Genomic DNA, 25,335 nt, shown 5'->3' with positions numbered 1-25,335 from the left:
GGAGAAAGTAATCGGTTCCTAAGCAGTAAACCGACTTCTAAAAAGGGAAGCAAAAAGAACAAGTCCATGCGGTACTTTCTATCATTCGTCTAGCAGAAAGATCCTGTGCTCACCAGTATACAAGGACTTCCGCTGAGGTGGCAAATACAAACAAAATTAAAGGCGATTTCGCAAAACGTGCGAGGAGAGAAAAGTCGTTTTGCCCCAGTGTACACCGACTTCTAGGAATTTAAGAGAGAGGAACAAAGCCAAGTCCTACTTTTTACTATAAAATATATAAGGGACCCGAATGTAGCAATCAGCCAGAAACGAAAAGTAGAAACCTCAGAGAATGAGAAGAACTGGACAGAGAACTCTGAAGGGCACATCTTAAGAGATTTTTATTTTGTAAGTTTCACAAATGAGACTCTTTTCCGAGGGCAGCTAGGAAAGGCTCCCGCTGCAATCACAGGGCTCCTTAGTCCCAAAGATGCTCCTGCAGAGGCCGCTCCTCAAGGTGTACACGGTGTAACCAATCCAGTCCAAGCAGCCTGAGAAAGCTCCGACGGGACTCCACCCAGCCGGCAGGAGTCTGCGGTGCTCCGAAGGGTCCCCGCGGTCTGGTCTCCTCCAGCCTTCTGTCCCCAGGCGATGCGTCCTGGTGCAGGGAAGCTGCTGGTGCAAGAGTCCTTCGGGTTCCTCCGCAGAGTCCGCCTCTCCTGAAGATGCCTCTGGCTTCTTCTGTGTCCCGGGCCAGAGGCCCACAGTGGGCAGAGCGGGTCCGGGTTCCGAGGTGCAGTGGGATCTGGGCAAGACTTCCTTTTGAGGGTAGACCCAGCGAAGCCGCCAACAAGGACTGGAAAGCAGTTCCGAAACCAAACCACCACCGTGGCCTGAGGATTCTCCCAGCACAGGATAGAAAGGGAGTGGGCAAAGCCCAGAATCTTCTGAGTTCAACAGAGATGCAGGCTGGGGCTCTGGCGCCCCTGCTGTGGAATCCCAAGCCTCTTTCACACGGCCAGGAAAATGCGGCTACATCGCGCGCGCGGGGCTCTGATCTCCAGGACTCAAGCTTTGCACAGATGAAGTAGGCTAGCCTACAGCAGTACTGCAGCCTGGGTACTTATGCTGTCTCCGGGTGTGGGCAGAGGCAAGGCAGAAGTCTGGAGAAAGTCACGCGACTGAGTGGTAACAAATCAGTGGAGACTGCAGGAAAAAGGAGAACCTGGCAGAGAACGCATAAGCCAAAGCAACAGGCCCATTACTAAAACCAACCAACAAGTCTGCTAGAACTGATACATGAATTCAGCAAAGTTGCAGGATACAAAATCAATGTACAGAAATCAGTTGCATTCTTATACACTAACAATGAAGCAACAGAAAGACAAATAAAGAAACTGATCCCATTCACAATTGCACCAAAAAGCATAAAATACCTAGGAATAAATCTAACCAAAGATGTAAAGGATCTGTATGCTGAAAACTATAGAAAGCTTATGAAGGTAATTGAAGAAGATTTAAAGAAATGGAAAGACATTCCCTGCTCATGGATTGGAAGAATAAATATTGTCAAAATGTCAATACTACCCAAAGCTATCTACACATTCAATGCAATCCCAATCAAAATTGCACCAGCATTCTTCTCGAAACTAGAACAAGCAATCCTAAAATTCATATGGAACCACAAAAGGCCCCGAATAGCCAAAGGAATTTTGAAGAAGAAGACCAAAGCAGGAGGCATCACAATCCCAGACTTCAGCCTCTACTACAAAGCTGTCATCATCAAGACAGCATGGTATTGGCACAAAAACAGACACACAGACCAATGGAATAGAATAGAAACCCCAGAACTAGACCCACAAACATATGGCCAACTCATCTTTGACAAAGCAGGAAAGAACATCCAATGGAAAAAAGACAGCCTCTTTAACAAATGGTGCTGGGAGAACTGGACAGCAACATGCAGAAGGTTGAAACTAGACCACTTTCTCACACCATTTACAAAAATAAACTCAAAATGGATAAAGGACCTAAATGTGAGACAGGAAACCATCAGAACCTTAGAGGAGAAAGCAGGAAAAGACCTCTCTGACCTCAGCCGTAGCAATCTCTTACTCGACACATCCCCAAAGGCAAGGGAATTAAAAGCAAAAGTGAATTACTGGGACCTTATGAAGATAAAAAGCTTCTGCACAGCAAAGGAAACAACCAACAAAACTAAAAGGCAACCAACGGAATGGGAAAAGATATTTGCAAATGACATATCGGACAAAGGTCTAGTATCTAAAATCTATAAAGAGCTCACCAAACTCCACACCCGAAAAACAAATAACCCAGTGAAGAAATGGGCAGAAAACATGAATAGACACTTCTCTAAAGAAGACATCCAGATGGCCAACAGGCACATGAAAAGATGTTCAGCGTCGCTCCTTATCAGGGAAATACAAATCAAAACCACACTCAGGTATCACCTCACGCCAGTCAGAGTGGCCAAAATGAACAAATCAGGAGACTATAGATGCTGGAGAGGATGTGGAGAAACGGGAACCCTCTTGCACTGTTGGTGGGAATGCAAATTGGTGCAGCCGCTCTGGAAAGCAGTGTGGAGGTTCCTCAGAAAATTAAAAATAGACCTACCCTATGACCCAGCAATAGCACTGCTAGGAATCTACCCAAGGGATACAGGAGTACTGATGCATAGGGGCACTTGTACCCCAATGTTCATAGCAGCACTCTCAACAATAGCCAAATTATGGAAAGAGCCTAAATGTCCATCAACTGATGAATGGATAAAGAAATTGTGGTTTATATACACAATGGAATACTACGTGGCAATGAGAAAAAATGAAATATGGCCTTTTGTAGCAACGTGGATGGAACTGGAGAGTGTGATGCTAAGTGAAATAAGCCATACAGAGAAAGACAGATACCATATGGTTTCACTCTTATGTGGATCCTGAGAAACTTAACAGGAACCCATGGGGGAGGGGAAGGAAAAAAAAAAAAAAAAAAAAAAAGGACGTTAGAGTGGGAGAGAGCCAAAGCATAAGAGACTGTTAAAAACTGAGAACAAACTGAGGGTTGATGGGGGGTGGGAGGGAGGGGCGGGTGGGTGATGGGTATTGAGGAGGGCACCTTTTGGGATGAGCACTGGGTGTTGTATGGAAACCAATTTGTCAATAAACTTCATATAAAAAAAAAATAAAAAAAAATAAAACCAACCAACAGGCGCAAAGCAAACGGACAGGCGGAAAACAAACCGAAAGGAGGAAAACAAACCGAAATGAAACCGAAACAAAAGCAAACCATACGGAAACTAACCCAACAAATAAAACATTCATTATTATGGGCAAGAAGAGGATGCCTTTGGAGCACAATTTCTACACCGGCTGGCCTCACATGTCCATGCCCAACAAAGATCAGGCCAGCCCAGGGGAACCAGCTGTGCTGGGGTTGAGAAGGAGATGGCACAGAGAACCCTGAGGTCCTGAGTGGGAGAAACTATGTACTAGGAACGGTTCCCAGACCAAGAACTGTCCTTGGCGCTCCAGGCCATAAAGCAGGCAGTGTGTGCCTCCCGTCTGGCAGAAGGACTGGTGCAGCCTGCAGGAAACAGGGAGACCCAGCATCAGTGGGGCTGAGACTGAGCTTGCTCTCAGTAGGGGAAGGCAAGTCAGAGAGCATGCAGCTGAGTGGTGAAACACGCAAGGAAATAAGTAGGATACATAACAAAGTTAAATTCAGGAAGTAAAATAACATGAGCATTGGATAAACTACCAAGATGTAAATAGAAATCAAAACACATAGATCCCAACACAAATGAAACCAAACACATCAATTCCCAAGGAAAATACACTGCAGGAGAATAGAAGACTAAGGGAGCAAATGCATTCATAGAACCCCTCCCCCTCAGAGAAAGAAAGAAATTGCAAACATGCTAAATGCTCCTTTCCCAGATTATTATATTTCCATCAGCGTCAGCATAATCGTGTGTTCCATAAGCACAAACCCAGAGGAAGCAGGAGTAAGAAATAGCTGCCACTGCTAAGCCAGTATTTGTTACACCTAAAAAAAACCTCATTAGCCAGTCTGTAGGGACTCCACAGGATTTAAAGAGAAGGGGCCAACTTCAGTTGCAAATACAGCATTGTTGCGATTAAGAAATTGAGTTCTACAGTGTCCTTAAACAAAAACATAGCTAAATCAGAATTTCCTTGAACTCTCTGCAAACAAGAAATCTTTTCAGCTGGTGGACAGTGACCTTTAGGGGACTTCATAATAAAAAGCACAGTTTGAACTTCTATTGCAAAAAATTAACTTGGTAGAACTAAGAAATCAACGTAATGAACAGCTAAGGCAGACTGTCACTTGCACAACCAAACCTGCCTACAGTGAAGAAATCATTTTCAGCAGTATATACTGATTTTCACGGGATTTCATATTAACAAATGATTGGCAGACCTTGTGTTTCCAACCCCTAACTTACTATGATTAAGAAACTGCTTTTGTCTCTATACGCACTGACTTTCACAGCATAATAAACAGGAACGCAGCTAAATCTTGATTTACAGAAGTTGCTAGGATGAAGAAATTATTTCCCCCAGTTTATATCAACTCTGAGAGGACTTAGTAAGTGGGGAGAGGGTACTTCCTATGGCAAATGCAGCATTGCTATGATTAAAAAACCATTTTTGCCTCACACCTTGATTTCTAAGGGCTTAATAATGCAAACATACTTAAGGCAGAACACCCCAGAACTGACTCCAAATCAGAAATCTCTTTAGCAAATATACACCGACTTCTAGAAAACTAATAATCAAAAACAGTATGTCTGAATTTCCTAGAATGTCCGACCAATGAGCAATTTTTGTATTCTGTTGATATTGACTTCTCCCAGATTTAGTAATAAAATGTACTTCCTATTGCAAACAAAACAAAACAACTGTTCTAATACTACCCCCCAAAAAGGTAGTTTTGCCAATATACCCCTACTTCTGTGGGACCTAATAACAAACATAAGCATGGCAGGTCATCGCATTTCTGAGAAACACTTGCTACCATTGAAAAAGAAATGGCAGGCCTGATGAACAGGTACAGATTCCTTGCAAATCTGGACACATTCGGTCTGACATTGAGCTCACCTGATCTCAGATATACCAGAGACATGGGTTTATTCAGACTTATTACAACCGGTAATCTTAGGCTGAACTGAAGCGCCCACCTCATGCTACGCTGGTAAGTCGCTAAACCGGGATCCGGTCAGACATAGAAATCTGCAAGGCAGGATCAAATACTCATTTGCCAGAATCAACATGGACTTCCTTTGACTAAGAAGTTCCAGGCCTGGCTAAACCCTTGATTCGCCTAAAGCGGGATCTGCTCCGCGGAGAAATCTCATTGGCCGCTGTTCTCGGACTCGGCCAAGACTGGAAATCGCAGGCGCGACTACACGGGACCTGCTACAACAAGGAAAACCCACGCACCGCTAATTCCAGGTGTGCTAGAAGGAAGACATGCATGATGACGGTGAAACCTGGAGAGTTGGAGACCGAGACCCGACCAGCACAGGCAGTGATTGTTCCAGTGTCCGGATGGAGGCGTTCTGACGTCGCTGTCGTCTCTGCGAAAGAGCGAGCGAGCGCGGGCGCATCTCCACTAGCAAAGGGCCAAAGAGCAGCGGCGGTCTGGACGCTAGCCGCCGAGCAGCCACCAAGACACAGAATGAATGCTCCGGGGAACTAGGGGAGCTGCACCTGTCAAATGGCCAGATCGGGACAATTAGAGAAATGCAAACTGGGGGAGACGAGCGGTGCTGCCTACGACAAACACCCGCACCGCGAAGTCACTGAGAAACAGTGCAGGCCGGGTCGTGGGTGGTGCTGCCACAGAGCCTGTGCACAATCCGGGCTGTGACAGACAAACCGCCGGCTCCGAGCTACTGGCCAAAGTGCCAAGGGGACGGCCGGGAAGGGCGACCACCGGAAGGCCGACACAGGCCTTCCTGGGCAGAGGAAGGGACGGCACCCAACGACCCTGAACTTTGGGCGGAGTTCAAGTAGTGGCGCGGAAATCCCAGAGTTATCTGGTGGGCGCTGCTCTCGAAAGTGGTGATGAGAAACAGGCTGCTGGGTACCGGCGCGGAGCTGCCCCCCGAGGAACACCTGGCTGGGCTCATGCACAGGTGCTGCCCCTTGACCCCACCCCCACCCCGATTTCCCAGCTGCCAGTGGGGCCGGGAACGGAACACCCCGCAAAGCGAACGGATGGGTGACACCGGCGAAACACACCCAGCTCCGCGCCAAGCAGAGCCACCTCCACCGGGAAAGCGCCAGCCCGGCTCTGCCAGAAACTGTGACCGCACATCATGGGCCATGCACCTAGTGGAGGGGAGGCTGACACCTGCCAACGCTGGAAGGAGCAAGGGCCAGCAGAGAGCACTGATCAGTGCAGGGGCCTGAGAGTTGGTCTCAGGGAAGGGAGATGTGCCTTCCCAATCTCCTGCTTGGATGGGTACCCCCAGGGGAAATAAGGAGAAACTGGGGCTGAGATCCCTCAACGGAGCTGCCTGAGCGACCTGCAGTTCCCTAGAAGGAGTGGTGCTGGGACACTCCCTATGCCAGCACAGCAAATGGCTGTGGTGGAGCCAAAGATGAACATCCCTCCTCCCAGAGCAACTGTGGTGCCGGGAGGAACCAGCAGTTCTGACCATTCTGGCAGCTCTAGTGGGAAACCCTTGGTTCTGAATCCGGGGTTGCTGTAGCCCATAAACTAGCACCGGGTGCTACTCCTGAAAAGTGGTACAAGCACTACTGCTTCCACTGTCCGTTCCCAAATCAAAAGCACTGGGTGGAAGGAAATCTTCGTTTTGTTGTTTGTTTTGTTTCGTTTGTGGCAGAAGCAGTCCCCACTCCCTCCCCAGTAACACCCTGCCCATCTAATGTTTCCTTCTTTGGGAATACGCAGGCAAAGCCCTGCTGGGAGTTATGGAGACTCAGGGTTCCTGGCCACTTAATCTCTGGACAACCAGCTTCTAAACTTAGGAGCCTAAAACTAGATTCTGTCAGCCACAGCACCCTTCTGCTGGCCCTCCACTTCCACATAATAGCCCTCTACCTCCTCTGACCTTCCCCAGCTTGATTCCACTACCAACCTTGTCCCTTTCCCTAACCACCAGGCCTAGCAGCCACTCCAGGTTCTACCCCAGGAATTGGCGACTCCCTGGGGCTTGTCCCACCTTCCCAGGACAATTTCCTCTATGCCACTCTGGTAGTCCAGTGGGACAATAAAATTTCAGTCTTTTTTTTTTTTTTGCCCCTATTAGATACCAGGGCCCAGGTCACTGTCATTCCATGAAATCCCTCTCAGTTCCCAAAAGGAAAGTCCTTATCCTTATAGGGCATTGCTGACAAAACAATCAAAGGTGTATAAACCCATTGGGATGTAGCTATTGGGAACATTCACTTCAAATGGCCTCCTCTGGTGGTGGCCCCCTGGCTCTTTCTTTCCTTACTATAAGCATGGATGCCTTGACAGGATGCCATGCTCTTGTTCTTCCTAACTGGCCTGCCAAATGGATGCCTTGACCACTCCTCTCTAGTCAAGACAGTAAACACTCCCCAGTATGACTTAAAGAAAGCACTGAAGGCCTATCCCATTATTAAAGATATGCTTCAGCCAAGAGTCATGGGGAGCCTGGGTGGCTCAGTCGGTTAAGTGGACTCTTGCTTTCCACTCAGGTCATGATCTCAAGGGTTCATAAGTTCCAGCCTCATATCCGGCTCTGCATGGTTGCTTGAGATTCTCTCTTTCTCTCCCCCCTCCTCCACGTATGCACACACACTCTCTTTCTCTCTCAAAAATAATATATAAACTTTTTAAAAATTTTTTTAATTTTTTAAATATTTTTTTAAATTTTATTTTTTTAAACTTACATCCAAATTAGTTAGCATATAGTGCAACAATGATTTCAGGAGTAGATTCCTTAGTGCCCCTTACCTATTTAGCCCATCCCCCCTCCCACCACCCCTCCAGTAACCCTCAGTTTGTTCTCCATATTTATGAGTCTCTTCTGTTTTGTCCCCTTCCCTGTTTTTATATTCTTTTTGTTTCCCTTCACTTATGTTCATCTGTTTTGTCTCTTAAAGTCCTCATATGAGTGAAGCTATATGATATTTGTCTTTCTCTGACTAATTTCACTTAGCATAATACCCTCCAGTTCCGTCCACTTAGCTGCAAATGGCAAGATTTTATTCTTTTTGATTGCCGAGTCATTCTCCATTGTGTATATATACCACATCTTCTTTATCCATTCATCCATCGATGGCCATTTGGGCTCCTTCCATACTTTGGCTATTGTTGATAGTGCTGCTATAAACATGGGGGTGCATGCGCCCCTTCGAAACAGCACACCTGTATCCCTTGGATAAATGCCTAGTAGTGCAATTGCTGGGTGGTAGGGTAGGTCTATTTTTAGTTTTTTGAGGAACCTCCATACTGTTTTCCAGAGTAGCTGCACCAGCTTGCATTCCCAATCTTTATTTATTTTTGAGAGAGAGACAGAGTGTGAGCAGAGGAGGAACAGAGAGAGAGGGAGACACAGACTCTGAAGCAGGCTCCAGGCCCTGAGCTGTCAGCACAGAGCCCAACTCGGGGCTTGAACTCACAAACCGTGAGATCCTGACCTGAGCTGAAGTTGGACGCTTAACCGACTGAGCCACCCAGGCGCCCCTAAACTTTTTAAATTAAAAAAAAGTCTTTATTCCCAAAGCTCCCCCCTTTCAATAGCCCCATAGGCTGGTATTAAGCCAACCACTAATGCATGACACCTCACCGTTGACTATCCAAACCTCACTGCTCAGGTTCCCTGATTTAGGCTCCAATTCCTAATATTATAGAACTGATTATAGGACATACAACAGGCCCAAAGAACATCCTTCACAGTCACTGACCTAGCTAGTATGTTCTGTTTTGTTCCCACTGTGTACGAGTCTCAGGCCCAATTTTCTTTCACTTTTTAAGGGACTCAGTTTACATTTCCTTTGCTCCCACTGGGATATTTATAAACAGTCCTGCAATTGCACATCACCTCTGCTAGCAGGTTTGATAGGATTTAAGTACCTTACAATTGGAAAGATGCCATTTGGGCATTATATTGATGACATTATATGAGGACACGATGATATAATTCCCTCTGAGGAGGCAGTACAGGCATATTTGCACATCCTCACAGACACATTTACACAGGCCCAGGTTTTTTTAAATTTTTTTTTCAACGTTTATTTATTTTTGGGACAGAGAGAGACAGAGCATGAATGGGGGAGGGGCAGAGAGAGAGGGAGACACAGAATCGGAAACAGGCTCCAGGCTCTGAGCAGTCAGCACAGAGCCCGACGCGGGGCTCGAACTCACGGACCGCGAGATCGTGACCTGGCTGAAGTCGGACGCTTAACCGACTGCGCCACCCAGGCGCCCCACACAGGCCCAGTTTTATCTGTCAAGTTTCTAGGCATCATCTAGTCCTTTCATCGCAGAAAAACTAAAAGTTACCCAGATGTGTTAATGCTATCTGGGAAAACTGAAAAAAGAATATGCTTCTAGAAATTATGAAATGTATTTATAAATTTGCAAATTTAAAGAATGCTGCTATAACACTCAGTTCACAATTGCTTACTTAGTTTTCACTAGAAATTAAGGTGATCTAAATAATATATGCAACTCAAACTACTGGAAATAAGGGAAGCATCTTCATGTGCCAAAAAAGTAGGATGTGTTTCAATAAGAGAAGATGTGAGGAAAGGAGGTACATTTTTTTCTTAAGGGAAAAGAAAGTAATTTTGTCTCAAAGTGAGGGTGTTTAAAGAAGAAAAACAGGAAAAAAATGGAATGCAGAAAAGAAAGTTTGTAGAAGGATTATAGATAAGGAATTTTAATGTTTAATTTATTTTTAGAGCAAGAGACAGACCTTGAGTGGGGTAGGAGCAGAGAGAGAGGGAGACACAGAATCTGAAGCAGGCTCCAGGCTCTGAGCTGTCAGCACCCTAGAAAAGGAATCTTTGAAAAGGAGTTGTAATGTGTAGTCAAACTAAGATTAAAATTAATGTACTTAAAAATGAGTTTTAATATCAAAAGTAAACTGGTGTGAAATTAAAATTTTGTTTTCTCTCTGTTAAAAGGACAGTTTTCTTGGGATTTATTGTATGATTATGATATATTGTGTAAAGTTTCTTTACCTTTTTTATGATAAATTACTTTTATTACATTATATTTGGTAGTCACACTCAATCAACAAGGTCAACAGAAACTTGTAAATATTCTGCTAAATAACACACTCTATGTACATACATTTTCAGTACAGTAACATTAAAATACTCCATTTCCTTTATTCATGTACCTTTGCAAAGTGGGGAATAAATATACAAACACAGAGGGGCACCTGGGTGGCTCACTCAGTTAAGTAGCCAACTCTTGATTTCAGCTCAGGTCATGCTCTCATAGTTCTTGAGATCAAGTCCTGAGCCCTGCGCTGTCAGCACAGAGCCAGTTTGCAATTCTCTCTCTCCCTCTCTCTCCCTCTGCCCTTCCCCACCCTCAAAATAAATAAATAAACATTAAAAAAAAAAAGATACAAACAGAAAAACGTCTTATCTTGAGCTGGTAAGAGTAACAGAAGTTACAATTATATTTATTGATAAGCCAATGATTGACCCTGACACTATCAACACACAACTCAAAAGTAGCCCTTGTTCAGAAAAGTGTGGTAGACGGTTCATGGAAGTGATACCGTGTGGTCTCCACAGTGGTCTATTTGAGGTGATTTTTTTTTAATGGCTAAACTGGATTACTAACTCATAATAAAATGTAACTAGTCAAATTTAAACCATGATCAAAATGGGTCTACACATGCCTTTCAAAGCCCTGCTGGTCGCAGTCAGGAGGGGACTGCTTGCTGCACATTGTGCACAACTGCCTGTGACTTTCAATATGTTCTTCAAATTTGCTCTGATTATAGTTGGGAGGGAACATTAATCCGCAGAGGGGACCCTTCTTGTGAACATCAAAGCTGGAATCAAAGCAAAAGCCTGTCCTGTGCCCATGTGCCCATGTAAATGCTGACTTGGAGGGTCAGGAGCAGTGGGCACACTCTCATCTTCTTTTTTGTCCTCAGATCTTCTAAACCATCAGGCCGACTAAGGTATCTGGCAGGCTGGCTGCAAAGACCATCATCTTCAGTCCTCAAGTGGGCTCTCACAGGTACCCTTCGGATTTCATCTGGGTAAAAACACCATCTGTGGGGTGCCGGGTGGCTCTGTTAAGAGTCAGATTTCTGCTCAGGTCATGATCTCAGGGGTTCCTGAGGTGGAGCCCTGCACGTGCTCCATGATGCCAGCACAGAGCCTGCTTTGGATCCCCTGTTTCTCCTCTCTCTCTGCCCTCCCCCACTTGCTCACTCTCTCTCAAACATAAAATACATTTTTTTAAAAAAAGCACCATCTGCTCCATCTCTGGTTTCCTGTGTTGCACAAGGATTAACATATTGCAGAACGGGTTGTATATTCAGCACTGCAGCAACATGACCATTTTGCTCTGAGCATACGTTGAGACACTGTGAAATCTTCTGAGAACCCTGGAAATTCTGACCTTCCGTTTCCTTTCTGCTTGATTTTCTAGAGTTCTTTCAAGTTCCTTGCTCCTGGAAAGGTTTTCCAAATGTGAAGTTAGACCATCTATTTCTTTGTCTCTCTCTCAAGTTTGTCATTGTCCTGTACTTCCACCACTGCTGGTTTTACATTTCCAGCAATCTTCACTTGTTCTATTTTGACTCCACTTTTGCAAGTTCATCAGCATATTTATTGCATTTTGTTTTCTCATCCTACAAGAGTTTACATTTATTATATTTTTGTCTTGTCAGCAATGTCCTTGGTCATTTCACAGACTTGCCCCTTTGTTACAAGGGCAGAAACTGTCTCAGCTGCAGACAGTGATGGCTTTTACATCTACAGTAGAGCCAGCAGTAACTGGGTCTGTGTTTATTGAGGCATCCTTTACTTTCTGCCGATTCCCAATTTTCATGGTGAATACGCTGTTGCTACTGGCTGATTGGTCTGAAAGTGTATTTATTTGTTTTGGGCCCCTCTGGCATTCCTTGAATTATCTTTGTAATTAGTGATCTGCTGCCATCTGAAGATGATGTTTCAAATCTTCCACTTCTCTTCTCATATCGTGCACCCATGTATCAGTCTCTTCCTGATCCCTTTTCACAGCATTTAGTTGACGTCCTGCCACTGCATCAGCTACCTGCTTTTTGACTTTCTCACTTTCCAGCTGTGCAGCATGCAGCTCTGCCATTGTTTGATCTCCCACATTCACAGCATCACTACGTTCTTTGGCCAGAAAGACCATTTCTTGCCCAGTTGCCTGAATCTGTTCCTCTGCTTTACAAAGTTGCTCCTTTAAAAGCAAACAAACCACACACACACACACACACACACACACACACACACACACACACACACACCCTGTATCTTCCTTACTTGAGGTTATAAACAAGAAAGCCCTTTGCAGATTTTCCTTTTCAGCCAAACAGAACTGCAGCCTTCCAATATCTTCTTGGCAATAAGTAATCATGCTTTTTTTTAAGTTTTTTTTTAAGTAATCTTTATACCCAACATGGGGCTCAAACTCACAACCCAGAGATCAAGAGGTGCATGTTCCCCTGGCTGAGTCAGCCAGGAGCCTGACTAATCATGCTTTCTTTGTTCCCATCTAAATTCTTTAACGTCTGGACCTCTGACACGGCTTGGTATTTTATATTTCAGTATTCTTCAAAGGTACCTTAATAAAGTTCCTTCTCATCCTTTTCCATCTTCAACTAATGTTCCAGTTGTTCTCTTTCATATCATGCCTTCCTGAGTTTGTCCTGTAAACTGCCTCATTCAGTTTCTTTTCAATTGCTTTCTGTGTCACTGACACAATATTTTCCTCAAGCTGGAGAGCTTTGCATGTAACATCACTGTATCTCTTCTTAAACCCTTCATTTTCCATTTCTAACTTTGTGATACTTCAACAAGACCCTCTTGCTCAGATTGCAATTAGTTGGTCACATCTTTCTTTCTCATGGTTACCTTCTCTTTGCATTCTTCCAACTTGTTCTGCAAGTTGTGCTGGTTCTTTTTCCAGAACATCAATGAAATGTAAGAGTTCTTCTTTTTCTTTCATGGTTTTCTCAATTTTCAACTCGAGAAGGCCAACTTTTGTGGTCACCACTAACATGTCAGAATTTCCTTCATCTTCCATAGTAAGTAACTCTTCAGCTGGAGAAGTTCTCAACTGGAAAGGTGTACTTGCTCCACGAATTTCACCCTAATGGGTAACATAACAGAACTAATAAAATGCTCCATCATCATTTGGAAGGCAATATCCTTGAAATGCAAATACACAATTAACTGTGGTTCCTTCTACATAATGTTCAGGCATACAAGGCCATAACAATGTGTGATAATCACAAGCAGTACTCCATCCAACCTTGAATATATCAACCCAATCTTTTGGATGTGGATGGACATATGGAGTTACGGTGCAATGACATTCCAGGTGTGAATTAGGAAGATAACTCTTGGGCACATATTTTTTTTTAATGTTTATTTATTTCTGAGACAGAGAGAGACAGAGCATGAGTGGGGGAGGGCCAGAGAGAGAGGGAGACACAGAATCCAAAGCAGGCTCCAGGCTCTGAGCTGTCAGCACAGAGCCCGACGTGGGGCTCAAACTCACAGACCGCGAGATCATGACCTGAGCTGAAGTCAGACGCTCAACCGACTGAGCCACCCAGGCGCCCCTCTTGGGCACATATTGAAAGATGAAATGGGCAAAGTTGGAAGTCTGCAAGGGGACTTGTTGAAAAGATGTCATTGTGAATCCTTCAAGGGGCTCTAGGACAGAGGGAGCATTTGAGAGCCTCTGAGCCTATACCACCATCAGCGTTTGACCTCTTCCACCTCACTGCTTCGCTCCACCAACTGGCTATACTCCCCAAGTTTCTTTACCTTTTAACTATTAGGTTTCATAATCATCTGTGGTCCTAAGTAGAGAAGGGCTTTAAAACTTTTTTTTAAATATTTTTTACAAATTTCCCAAAATCAAATTGTAAATGAAGTCTTTTTGACCTACAATATTTCAAAGTATTTGCTAAACTAATTAGGCTTATTTGATATGTATATTTCATGGGAAGTATTGTCAAATAATACTAAGCCTTCTTTACATTGTATTTGTAAGATTGTGGCACATGTAGAGGAAGTCCATTCTCTTTCTGCAAGAAATGGGCCCACACTGCCAGACTTTTGCCATCTTGATGTGTTTATGACATGGCAACGTTTTGCTCCTGAATCAGAGAAATTAAGATGGGTGAACAACTGGAGTATTACTCAGCAATCAAAAAGAAGGAAATCTTGCCATTTGCAATTACGTGGATGAACTGGATGGTATTATGCTAAGTGAAATTAGAGAAAGACAAAAATCATATGGCTTCACTCATATGAGGACTTTGAGACAAAACAGATACATAAGGGAAGGGAAACAAAAAGAATATAAAAACAGGGAGGGGGACAAAACAGAAGAGACTCAAAAATATGGAGAACAAACTGAGGGTTACTGGAGGGGTGATGGGAGGAGGGATGGGCTAAATGGGTAAGGGGCACTAAGGAATCTACTCCTGAAATCATTGTTGCACTATATGCTAAATAATTTGGATGTAAGCTTTAAAAAATAAAAGATAAAATAAAAAAAAAGAGATGGGTAAACAATGGTTGTAAATTAAATGAACACTCAGGGATATGGGAAACCCAAGACACTTGCTTGGTTCCTCCTACCTCCCTCGAAAACCCCCATTTTTTTGCTTTTTGCATTCCTTCACCATCCTAAATGACCCAACTTATGAATAAACATTGTGGGAAAAGCTTCAATACAGTTGCAAAAAAAAATTTTACCAGTAATGTCTGATTTCCATCTAGGTCCATAATCCTGTAAAACTGGTTTTGTTCCCAGAGGCTTCAGACCTCCTTCTGGACCCTTTGAACACCTACAGCTAGACTTCATTCAACTGCCACTCATTATTGGTTATGAATATGTTCTTGTTATTGTATGTGGTTTTCCAGAAGGGTTGAAGTTTTCTCCTGCTACAAGGTTGATGTCCTCATGGCAGCAAGGAAACTGTAAGAAATTGCGTTTCCCACCTGGTATACCTTTCCCAATCTCCAGCGACAGAAGAACCCACCTTCACCAGGCAAATCAAGGAACCTGGATGAAAACCTTGCAAACTTCTTGGAATTATCATTGTCCCTATCATCCTCAATCTTCAGGTAAGGTTGAGAGAACTAATGGGATCCTCTAACTTTATTTTTTTTTTTTTTTTTAAATTTTTTTTTTTCAACGTTTATTTATTTTTGGGACAGAGAGAGACAGAGCATGAACGGGGGAGGGGCAGAGAGAGAGGGAGACACAGAGTCGGAAACAGGCTCCAGGCTCTGAGCCATCAGCCCAGAGCCCGACGCGGGGCTCGAACTCACGGACCGCGAGATCGTGACCTGGCTGATGTCGGACGCTTAACCGACTGCGCCACCCAGGCGCCCCGGGATCCTCTAACTTTAAACTAAACTTGCCAAAACAACTGTACTTTCCTGACCGAAGGTATTGCTTTTGATTTTGCTGACTATTCACGGTATCCCTCTTGGGAAACACAAACTCATTCCACATGAGATAGTCACCAGGAGACCAATGTCTATGGGTATACAACTTTCTCCTGATCCTTTATTATCTCATGCTAATATGACTGGCTTCTTAAGTCTTCAATGTCTTATGGTAAAGCCTATCATCAACAGGTTAAAGAAGCCTCTCCAGACTCTAATTCAAAGGATCTTCTTGGTCATAGTGGGGAGATCAGTGATTGGGTATTCTGGAAATAGCATTAGAGAAAACAGTGTTTGAGCCTCATTGAAAAGGACCTTACCAAGTGCTCCTGACCACTGACACTGCTGCAAAATTGGAAGGCATTGAGCCTTGAGTACACATGTAACAACTGAAGAAGGATCCACCTGATATCTGGTGGTTTACAGACACTGGAGACCTCTGAAACAAATTGACAGGGAAGAGAAATAGCTGGCATTGAGGTAAACTGCTTCTGCCCAAGACAATGGATCAAGACTTCATACTTTAAATATGAAATAGGTTCTCCCTCTTTTCCTTTTCTTTACTTTGGCATTGGCCTGGAAAGATAATGCCTCATTCGTAGCTCCCAGGCCATTGCTAAGGGAGGTAACCTTCCAGATTGCTGGATTTGTCATCAAAGATTCTGATCTTTCCATGATGCTAAAGATCCTCTAGTCTTCCATGTGACCAATTTATCTTCTTTTCCTCCTGTCCCTGTAAAATACAATCAATCACCTCTAGAAGTCTCTTACTTTGTTCAACTTTTATGGCCAGAGCATCCAATACCTTCTTTTTACCTTTCTCCAATAATAAATGTATTTACCAGTGTGTGAGCCAGCCTAACACCATCTTGAACAAATCTACCTTGGTGACCATTCCATGACCTGAAGCCTTCTTGAACATAGCATCCTCCCCATTTTTTTTTCTGTTTAAGCACACCCTAAAGTACAGTTTTAGGGCATAACATCCTTGATATGCTCTGGAGATATGAATGTAATTTTCAAACACTTCCTCCTAGATGGTCCCCAGAACATACTCTCCAGCCTTTGAGACTATATTTAACATGCCTGCACTCTCTATACCATCTGGCAAAAAAAGGGAGTGCATCAGCATTGGGTAGAAGAATATCAAGCTGCCTTTGACCGAGCTAAGGTAGTAGCTGCTCAAGCACAGGCTTTAGGGCACCTTTCCCTGGTATACCCCGACCTTAGATGTGACTGCTACACCAGATAAGATGAACTGGGCTTGATGGAAGGAACAGCATGGGAAGTTAACTCCATTTAGCTTTTGTTCACAACTCTGGAAGGGAGCAGAGAGCTGAAATTCTCCTATTGAACAGTGTTGAGTCCATAAGGTCCTTTAACAAGGGGAGCCCTTAATGACCATCCCTCTGATAAATGCCTGGACCAGTTTGCCTATAAAGGGGTGGACAGATGGTATATTTGCAAGAATGGCATCTGCAGTAGCACAAGCCTCTAAGATGCTTACTTACAACAAAGGAGTGTTCTCTCCACTAGTCCATCGGGAGCTGAATTACATGCTAACTTTGGGCAGCAGAATGTGAAATCTTTAATGCCCCCCCAGCCTCCTATGGAGAGACCCCATAACACATAAAGAAAGGCAAATACCATATTCCTAAAGAAGCTTGCTATACAGATGGGTTTATTAGAGAGAATCCTAGTACTGGACTACAGTAGCGATCTAGCCCCAGACTGATACTATCCGGTTTGAGACTTGGAATAGGCTAAAAGCAGCCAATGGGCTGAATTGAGAGCTGCCTGGATGGTATATATACACGCACCTTGGCTCCTTACCCTCTGCATGGACACTTGGGCTGTCTATAGGGGTTTGACAACACAGGTGGCCCAATGGGCTAGGGACCCACAGAAATCATTGTAAGTAGCAGAAATATGGAAAGATATATAGGAAAGGATACAGGACTCTGCTGCCTCCTATACTGATTTCCATGTCTCGGAGCATAGGCCTCCCTCACCCCCTGAGAATATTGAGACAGACCCCTTAGCAAAGATCAGGGCCCTTACCCCCATACAAAGTTTAGAATTGATTGCAGGGGTTCATAAGCACAGTGAGCATCTCAGTACAAGGGTGGGATGGAGCATAGTGAAGTGCTGTACTGACCTCCTAGCAGCTGTTAGCAACTGCCTGATCTCTTACAGTCTGAGACCTAGGAAGGTTCCACACACCACACAATCCTCCTGGGATCCAACCAGTTTTAGACTGGCAAATTGATTGTATTGGTCTTCTACCCACAAGGCAAGAAAAAAAGCACATCCGAACTTGTGGTGATACAGCTTCTGGGCTCACACAAGCCACCCCTGCAAAAGAGCTAATCAAAATGCCAACATCAATGGCCTCGAACAACTTTGTGTCATGTATGGATAACCTCAAAGGATACATAGTGATAGGACATATATTTCACTGGACACAGGACTGGGCTCATGAACAGGACATACATGGGCAGTTTCATCTAACCTATAATCAACAAGCTGCTGGGCTCACTGCAAGGAAGAATGACATTCTCAAAGCTCAACTCAGAGCCCTCTTACAGTGGCACATCTTGCCAGAAGCCATGACCTTGTTAAATTTGACAGCCTGTAGCCACACCCCAAACCCACGGTTAGGTACCAAAACCAGCATGCCTTCTGGAAAACGAGGCCTGAAGCACTGGTTCCCGAGCTCAAAGCAGGCCAGAAACAACTGTATTCTGTGTTCCTCAGCCCATTCTCCCTGGGGGAGGGGACGCTTGGATGGGGCTTGGAATGGCAACTTCCCCCAAGTTGAACAGGCTGTTTCTTGCCAGAGTGTGAGAAATATCCTGGAGGGCTAAAGTGGTCCCTGTTGATCCTGCTGGAGTTGGGGCCAAAACAGTCAACATATACGTATTCCACACAGGCATCGATACCACAAAGCACGATACGGCTGATTACCTGACATGCTTGTTTGCACCACCTTTAATTTTACACGGACAGGCTGACTCTTTGGCCTTAGGCAGCGTGTCTGGTGTGTCCCTCCTGCTCATGCACCTCAGACTCCCTCTGTCCTCACGACAAAGAGTGAAGCCACTAGCATCATACTGAGGGAGAGGGTTTTCCCAGACAGTACCCACTAAGCATTTATTCTTTTGTCCTTAGCCTGCTGTTCCTCTCTCATGCTAGTGAAGGAAACCCTTTTCTGCAGTGGGCATAGACCTACAGAGATGGTTTACAGTGGGATTCATGCTAGCAATGAGGTTTGCTCCCTTTTTCAGGGGTTTCTTTTACTGCTGCTGTCTGTACTGCTGCTGTGGTTTAAGCCCTCAATTTGAACGCCGTCTGGCAAAAACACCTACCTCCAAAAGCCCCTCCATGATGGCTCAGGGAATATGGCGGAAGAGGTGGGTGTGTGAGGTCGCAAGAGCTGGATTTGAGGGGTGGAGTGTCTGAGCCAGACGAACACCATCTTGGACAAATCTGCCATGATGATCGTTCTGCGACCTGAAGACTTCTTCAGCACAGCAACACACCCCTTATTTTTTCTGTTTGTTTAACCGCACCCTTGAGTACACTCTTGGGGTAGAACATCCTTAACCTGCTGTAGAGGTATGACTGTGATCCTCAAACATTTCCTCCTGGGTAGTCTCCTCGGCACGTACTCCCCAGCCTGGAGTGCTATAAAAGCGAGTCTTACAGGAGGTGGGGTTGTGGAGATCTATTCACTTTGTAGCTACCCAAGACATACCTCTGTCTGTAAGTCCCTTTAATAAACTATTTCTTGTCAAGCTGGACTTGTTGGCCTTTTTCTCCAGTCTTAGAGCTCCTCCAGCCTCTGTGGGGTGTTTTCCTTTTCATGGAATACCCATCCTCCGTGGAAGGCATCCTTGCTTGCATACAAGGCAGGAAAAGGTCAAGCCACTTATGGCTTTGGCAGTGTAATCGGAGCATGGTTGCTCAGGCTCACACAGCATTGGCCGCTTGAGTTTCTCTTTTCCTGACTGAACTTGACAGGTAGAGTGTATGTGACCAGGAGTGGGTTCAGAAAACAATTTAAAAAGGAGAATTTAGAATTGGTTTTCAGACCCAGAAATCAACATAACCCTAGAGGATGAGTATTGGTAAATTTGCTAAACTTGAACATGAATGCTTCATTTCTACTGAAACATGGTAGACAGGTTATAACTTTTTATTATCTGCAGTGAAAAATTTACTGAAGTCAAAATACTGGAGGTCTAATTGGTTGTCTTTGTAGACCATTTCGATGAGAGTGAGGGCTACAATAACCACAGGGTGTGATGGCTGCCTCCACTGAATTGTAGGAGTCACAAAAACAAAAGATACAAGGATTTAAATTTTTGAAAGAAAAAGTTTCAGTAATGCCCCTTTAAAAAGCCTTGTTTCTCATAGGTACAGTGAAGAGAGGGCCAAAAATCAGACCCAAAATTGGAACCTTTTAGAGGCTGAATTAAAATAGAAGGTGAATTCACATCTTTGCCACACCTCTCACGTGCAAGCAGGGGGACTGATGAGCAAGTAATAGGACTCTGTGGATTCAAATGGGTTAATGTGGGTGGATCTTTGTCAATATAAGAACCTTCAATCCCCATATCTCTCTGAGCTTCCCTTGAAGAACGAGTCCCTCATCGAAGGAGGCTAGCCCTTCCTTGATTAAAGACACAGAGAAGATCTCACCTGAGAAAGTTAGCTTCTAGAAGAATGCCAATTCACCTAAAGTCATAAGCATCATAATTCATTCCAAACCCGTAACTAGCTGTAGATACTAGAATGCCCCAAAGGGACAACTATATAGTGTGAATTTGGATTTATTGCTCATGTATCAAAACATGTAGTTAACTTACATTGGCAGAAACCTTTGGAATGTGTACGGAAATGAATCTTAAAGGTTCTATACTAAGAAGGTCAGAACATGACATGAAACATACAAAATTTATTTACATGGATGCAGATAGAATTTCTAGCTTTCATGTACTTAAGCAGGCAAGAAAGTCTCCAGCAGGCTTAAATAGTTGGGTAAAGTATTTCTTCAATGGAAGCCTACATAGAATCAGGCTCAGTTGTCACAACTTGCCTGTAAAATGAGGAAGAACTTAAAAACTTAGGAGTATCTCATAACCAACCAATTCTATTCCAAGGTCTACACACAAGAGAAATTCTTACACATGTACACCAGGAAACATAGAATAGAATGTCCAAATCTTCACTGTCTACAGCAACAAAATTCTGGTGGAGAGGGAGGAATCAAAGACCCATCAATTGATGAGTGGATTAAATGATCTGTGGTATATTTACAGAATGGAATATTTTACGAGAATTCAAATAAATAAACTACAACAATATTCAAAATCATGGTGGTGGTACACTATTCACAGAAATAATAAGGGTAAAAGACCACAGGGTCACCCGAGTGACTCAGTTGGTTAAGTGTCCACTTCTTGCTGTCGGCTCAAGTCATGATCTCAAGCTTCATGAGTTCAACCCCTGCATCAGGCTCTGCGCTGGCAGTGTGGAGGCTGCTTAGAATTCTCTCTCTCTCCCTCTCTCTCTCTGCCCCTCCCCTACTTGTGCTGTCTCCGTCTCTCTCAAAATAAATGAACTTAAAAATTTTTTTAATTTCAAAACTACATACAGCACAGTTGTGTTTTATAAGGAGAAAAACAAAAATATCATTAAAATATGTAAAATAATATTTAAAATATTAAATTATATTCATAAAAAGTAAAACTATACAAAAATGAAAGCGATGAATAAATCAACCCAATTGCAGCGTTGGGAGGATGGAATACAGGAAAATCTTACCCACAAGAAACTAGACTGAAAGACTCATCTTATATATCTACACCAAAAATGGATTTCTCAACACTGAATGGCAAACTTACATCCATCCATCCAGCCACACGGACAGCTACACACCTCAAACTTCCCCAAATGGGGCTGTAGAGCATGGAGCAGCACGCACACTAGAAAATGTGTTTTCCATGGATAGCTGGCTCAAGTAAGAGTGGGATTGACGGGTGGGAATTCTCATATGCGGATTCACTTCCAAACTCTACAGACAGATAATCCACTCAAGCACTGTGGAGAAAACTAACAAACGAAGCAAGAAACAAAAATTATTTCTGGAAAATTGCACCTTATAGACATTGCAGGAGTGGAGAAGATGATTTCCCAGTAACATAATCCTTTCAGCCTCCTGAACCACTCTGTGAAAAGACAAACTTTTGTTCCAAATCTGGTGAATACAAAGCTGAGTATAAACTCAGAACCTAGGAAAAAAATAAATAAATAAATAAATAAATAAATAAATAAATAAATAAATAAACTCAGAACCTAGGAAGAAAAAAGAGCGACACCTTTACCATACACAAAGCTAAATATATTGTGCTCTCACCCAAAAAATACCCACCATCAATTTAGTTGAAAAGGAAAGAAAATTATGGGAAATATTGAAATTGTTGACAAAAGGCAGTACAAAGAGCTCCTTCAACAGAAACAGTAAGCTGAAACCACAGGCTTCATCAGGAAGTACTTCTAAAATTGACCCCCCAGAAATAAAAATTCCCACTTATTTTTTTAAATAACAATTCAATTCTCTCGATTTTTTATTTTAGTTACTGTTATTTTATTTTATTTATTTTTAACATAATGCCCTATCATGGGGTTCGATCCCTAGGAGGTTTTCTTTTATTTTTTTCCAATTTTTAAAAATATAATTTATTGCCAAATTGGCTCACATACAACACCCAGTGCTCATCCCAACAAGTACCCTCCTCAGTGTCCATCACCCATTTTCCCCTCTCCCTCACCCCTCATCAACCCTGTTCTCTGTATTTAAGAGTCTCTTATGGTTTGCCTCCCTCTCTGTAACTATTTTTCCCCCTTTCCTTCCCCCATGGTCTTCTGTTCAGTTTCTCAAGATCCACATATGAGTGAAAACATATGATATCTGTCTTTCTCTGACTGACTTCACATAGCACAATACCCTCCAGTTCCATCCACACTGCTGCAAATGGCATGATTTCACTCTCATCGCTAAGTAGTATTCCATTGTGTATATAAACCACATCTTCTTTATCCATTCGTCAGTTGATGGACATTTAGGCTCTTTCCATAATTTGGCTATTGTTGAAAGTGCTGCTATAAACATTGGGGTACATGTGCCCCTATGCTTCAGCACTCCTGTATCCCTTGGGTGAATTCCTAGCAGTGCTATTGCTGGGTCATAGGGTAGATCTATTTTTAATTTTTTGAGGAACTTCCACACTGTTTTCCAGAGCGGCTGCACCAGTTTGCATTCCCACCAACAGTGCAAGAGAGTTCCCATTTCTCCACATCAGGAGGTTTTCTTTTCAAGGGGGGAAACTAAAGGAGGTATGAAGCCCAAGATCGAATAATTAAAGGCATATGGTAATATTTTAGTTTCAAAATTAATGCAAATTTTGTGCAAATTTTCATAGAAATTTCTTATAAAGTGAAAGATAATATTCATGATAACAATTATGAACAGTTTGGTTTCTATTTTTTAATCTAAAAACACATAGTTTCTATACATATACTAATATATATCGTATTTTTTAAACAAATCAAAAATTTAAGGTGTCTCTATTAATAACCTTCTATATTAGTACAATACTTATTTCCTATAAGCATTCAGATAAACCATGCTTTATTATTATTGTTTTTGATCCAGCACAGTGGCGCCCGAAAAAACATGCTATAGAAAGAAAGAATTATTAAGGAAGCGGAGAGCCTCCTCTGGAACTTTAAGGAATAAGGTGCGGGGCATTTGGTCCTGTTAGCCCCACTGCGCACCCCGCGCAGTCACATTGAGACGCTGTTGTGGGAAAGCGGCCAGATAAGTTTTCTCCCACTTTTGGCTCCAAATCAAACAACTGGAAAATGAAAGCTATTACTCTCCTTCCCTTCACCATATGAGGACCCCGACCGGACTGCGGGGATCTAACACAACCGCAGGAGGGTCGGGTGAGCTTAGGTTGTTAACATCAGAAGGGAACGAAGAGTGGAGGAATGAGAAAGACCGGGCGTGACTCTCGAGAAAGAAAGCAGAAAAGCTGCTAGTCCTTACAGTGGGCGGGAAACCGGCCCTAACAACGGCCAGAGTGGGGTCAATGCCAAGCCTCCAAAGCATTCCAAGCACTCCTATTTTGGTTTCTTCTGACCCTACTCCTAAACCTCCTCCCATTCTTTTTGTCCTTTCTTTTCTTGTCATCTTTCTTTCTTCTTTTCTTCTTTCTTTCCTTCCTCCCTCCCTTCCTCAGACCTGCAACGAACGAAAGCGGCACAGCCTGGAAGAAGGGCGCCTTTCCCCTTTTCCCCCAAATCTGCTCCTCCGCCGTGGGCCTCTGGGTGAGCTCGGCCCGGTCCTCACCGGTTCCTCCTCCCGGGTCATCCTCCCGAGTCCGCGTGGGCCAGGCGCCGTTTCCTCGGACGCCCCAACCGAATGCAGGAGCCTAGACGTGGGATGGGAGGATGCCAAGATTCGCTCGGCGTCCGGGTCCCCGCCCACAACTGAGGTCCTACCTCCGTCCGGCGGCCCCCAGGCTCCCCTCCATGCCCCGGCGCTGCCCGCGCCCCCAGCCCTCGCTGCCCGGCCCCGCTACCTGGAGGCTCCGGGTAGCCTAGGTCCAGAGAGGAGCCGCCCCCCCTCCCGTCCCCACCTCCGCGGTAACTGCCAGCTCGGCTGCCCTCACGCCCACCCACACGCTCCGAGGAACCTTCCTTCCGCCTCAACAGTCAAACTCTGAATCAACCACATCCGTAAAACGAAAGAGAAAAGTTTTGGTATATGGTAAAATGTCATTACGAAATGATGTCCTCAAAACCATTGAAATTTTTAGGCACTTAATTTTATGGATGATTTGGGGACACAGTTATGGAAGAAATGAAGATGATTTAAAACTGAAGAGTTAAATAAATTTCGATAAGTAGATTTCAGGGAAGCAAAGTTTCGGAGCTGGAGGACCCAGCAAGGAAGCACTCCGCGCAGGCGCAGTTGCCGACTTGGCTGCCCGTCTTCCGCCTCCGCGGCGGGGCCTCACCGAGCTCCCGACTCCCCGGTGTGCCCCGTGTCCAGAGACGGCGCGGTTCCCAGCCTGGGGAGTTTGAACAGCGCCCCCACACTTCCCGTGACTATATCCGGTCTTTGTGAGCCCCAGGCACGCTTTTGCATTCCTTGGCCCCTCAATCCATAAAAGAAAAAAACCCATCTCTTTCAGGTCGGCATTGGTTTTAAGACCTTATATTTATATTAAATATTTTCTTTGACCAAGGACTTCATTTTTCCCTTTTGATTTTAAAAGAAACTAAAATAATTTTGTGAGGCCGTGAACTTATTGTGAGGCCCCAGGCATTTTGCCTAGTGGAATAGTCAGCCCTGCTCGTTGTGCTGCTGATTCCTCTTGGCTCCGGGCAGCTGGTGCTCAATCTCCAGAGGTGGTGGGTTCTAAAGCTTCCCAAATAAGATTTTCCTTCCTCCGCCGCAGCCTCCACAGTTTTTGCGCTGAGAGATGCGGCAAAGGATTCAACAACTGTCCAGCTATAAGGTTTTATGCTGCCTTCGAAGGACTCTATGGTTTTTGTAAATAAGCAAACCTCCCACAGATGGAAATTGTTCCTTCTCAGGTCA

At 44.0% G+C, this 25,335-nt stretch overlaps 1 long non-coding RNA gene and 2 pseudogenes across 1 annotated transcript; all 3 read right to left on the bottom strand.

Annotated features, from left to right (window-relative positions):
• Positions 1-363: 363 nt before the first annotated feature.
• On the bottom strand, positions 364-6,101 carry LOC124521885 (uncharacterized). The gene is made up of 2 exons (XR_006964617.1): positions 5,463-6,101; positions 364-1,204 (listed from the first exon to the last, which is right to left on the bottom strand). It is a non-coding gene; the product is annotated as an uncharacterized LOC124521885 (long non-coding RNA).
• Positions 6,102-11,422: 5,321 nt separating this feature from the next.
• Positions 11,423-12,603, bottom strand: LOC124521869 (tax1-binding protein 1 homolog; annotated as a pseudogene).
• A 97-nt stretch (positions 12,604-12,700) lies between these two features.
• LOC124521878 (tax1-binding protein 1-like) lies at positions 12,701-24,238 on the bottom strand (annotated as a pseudogene).
• Between the last annotated feature and the right edge of the window lie 1,097 nt (positions 24,239-25,335).

Source organism: Lynx rufus, unplaced genomic scaffold (assembly GCF_022079265.1).
Source record: "Lynx rufus isolate CCGP_SWC_20201006 ecotype Redwood Valley unplaced genomic scaffold, mLynRuf1.p SCAF_1, whole genome shotgun sequence".
Taxonomy (NCBI): Eukaryota; Metazoa; Chordata; class Mammalia; order Carnivora; family Felidae; genus Lynx; species Lynx rufus.
Note: the sequence above shows the minus strand (reverse complement) of the source record. Positions and strands in the feature narration are given on the sequence as shown.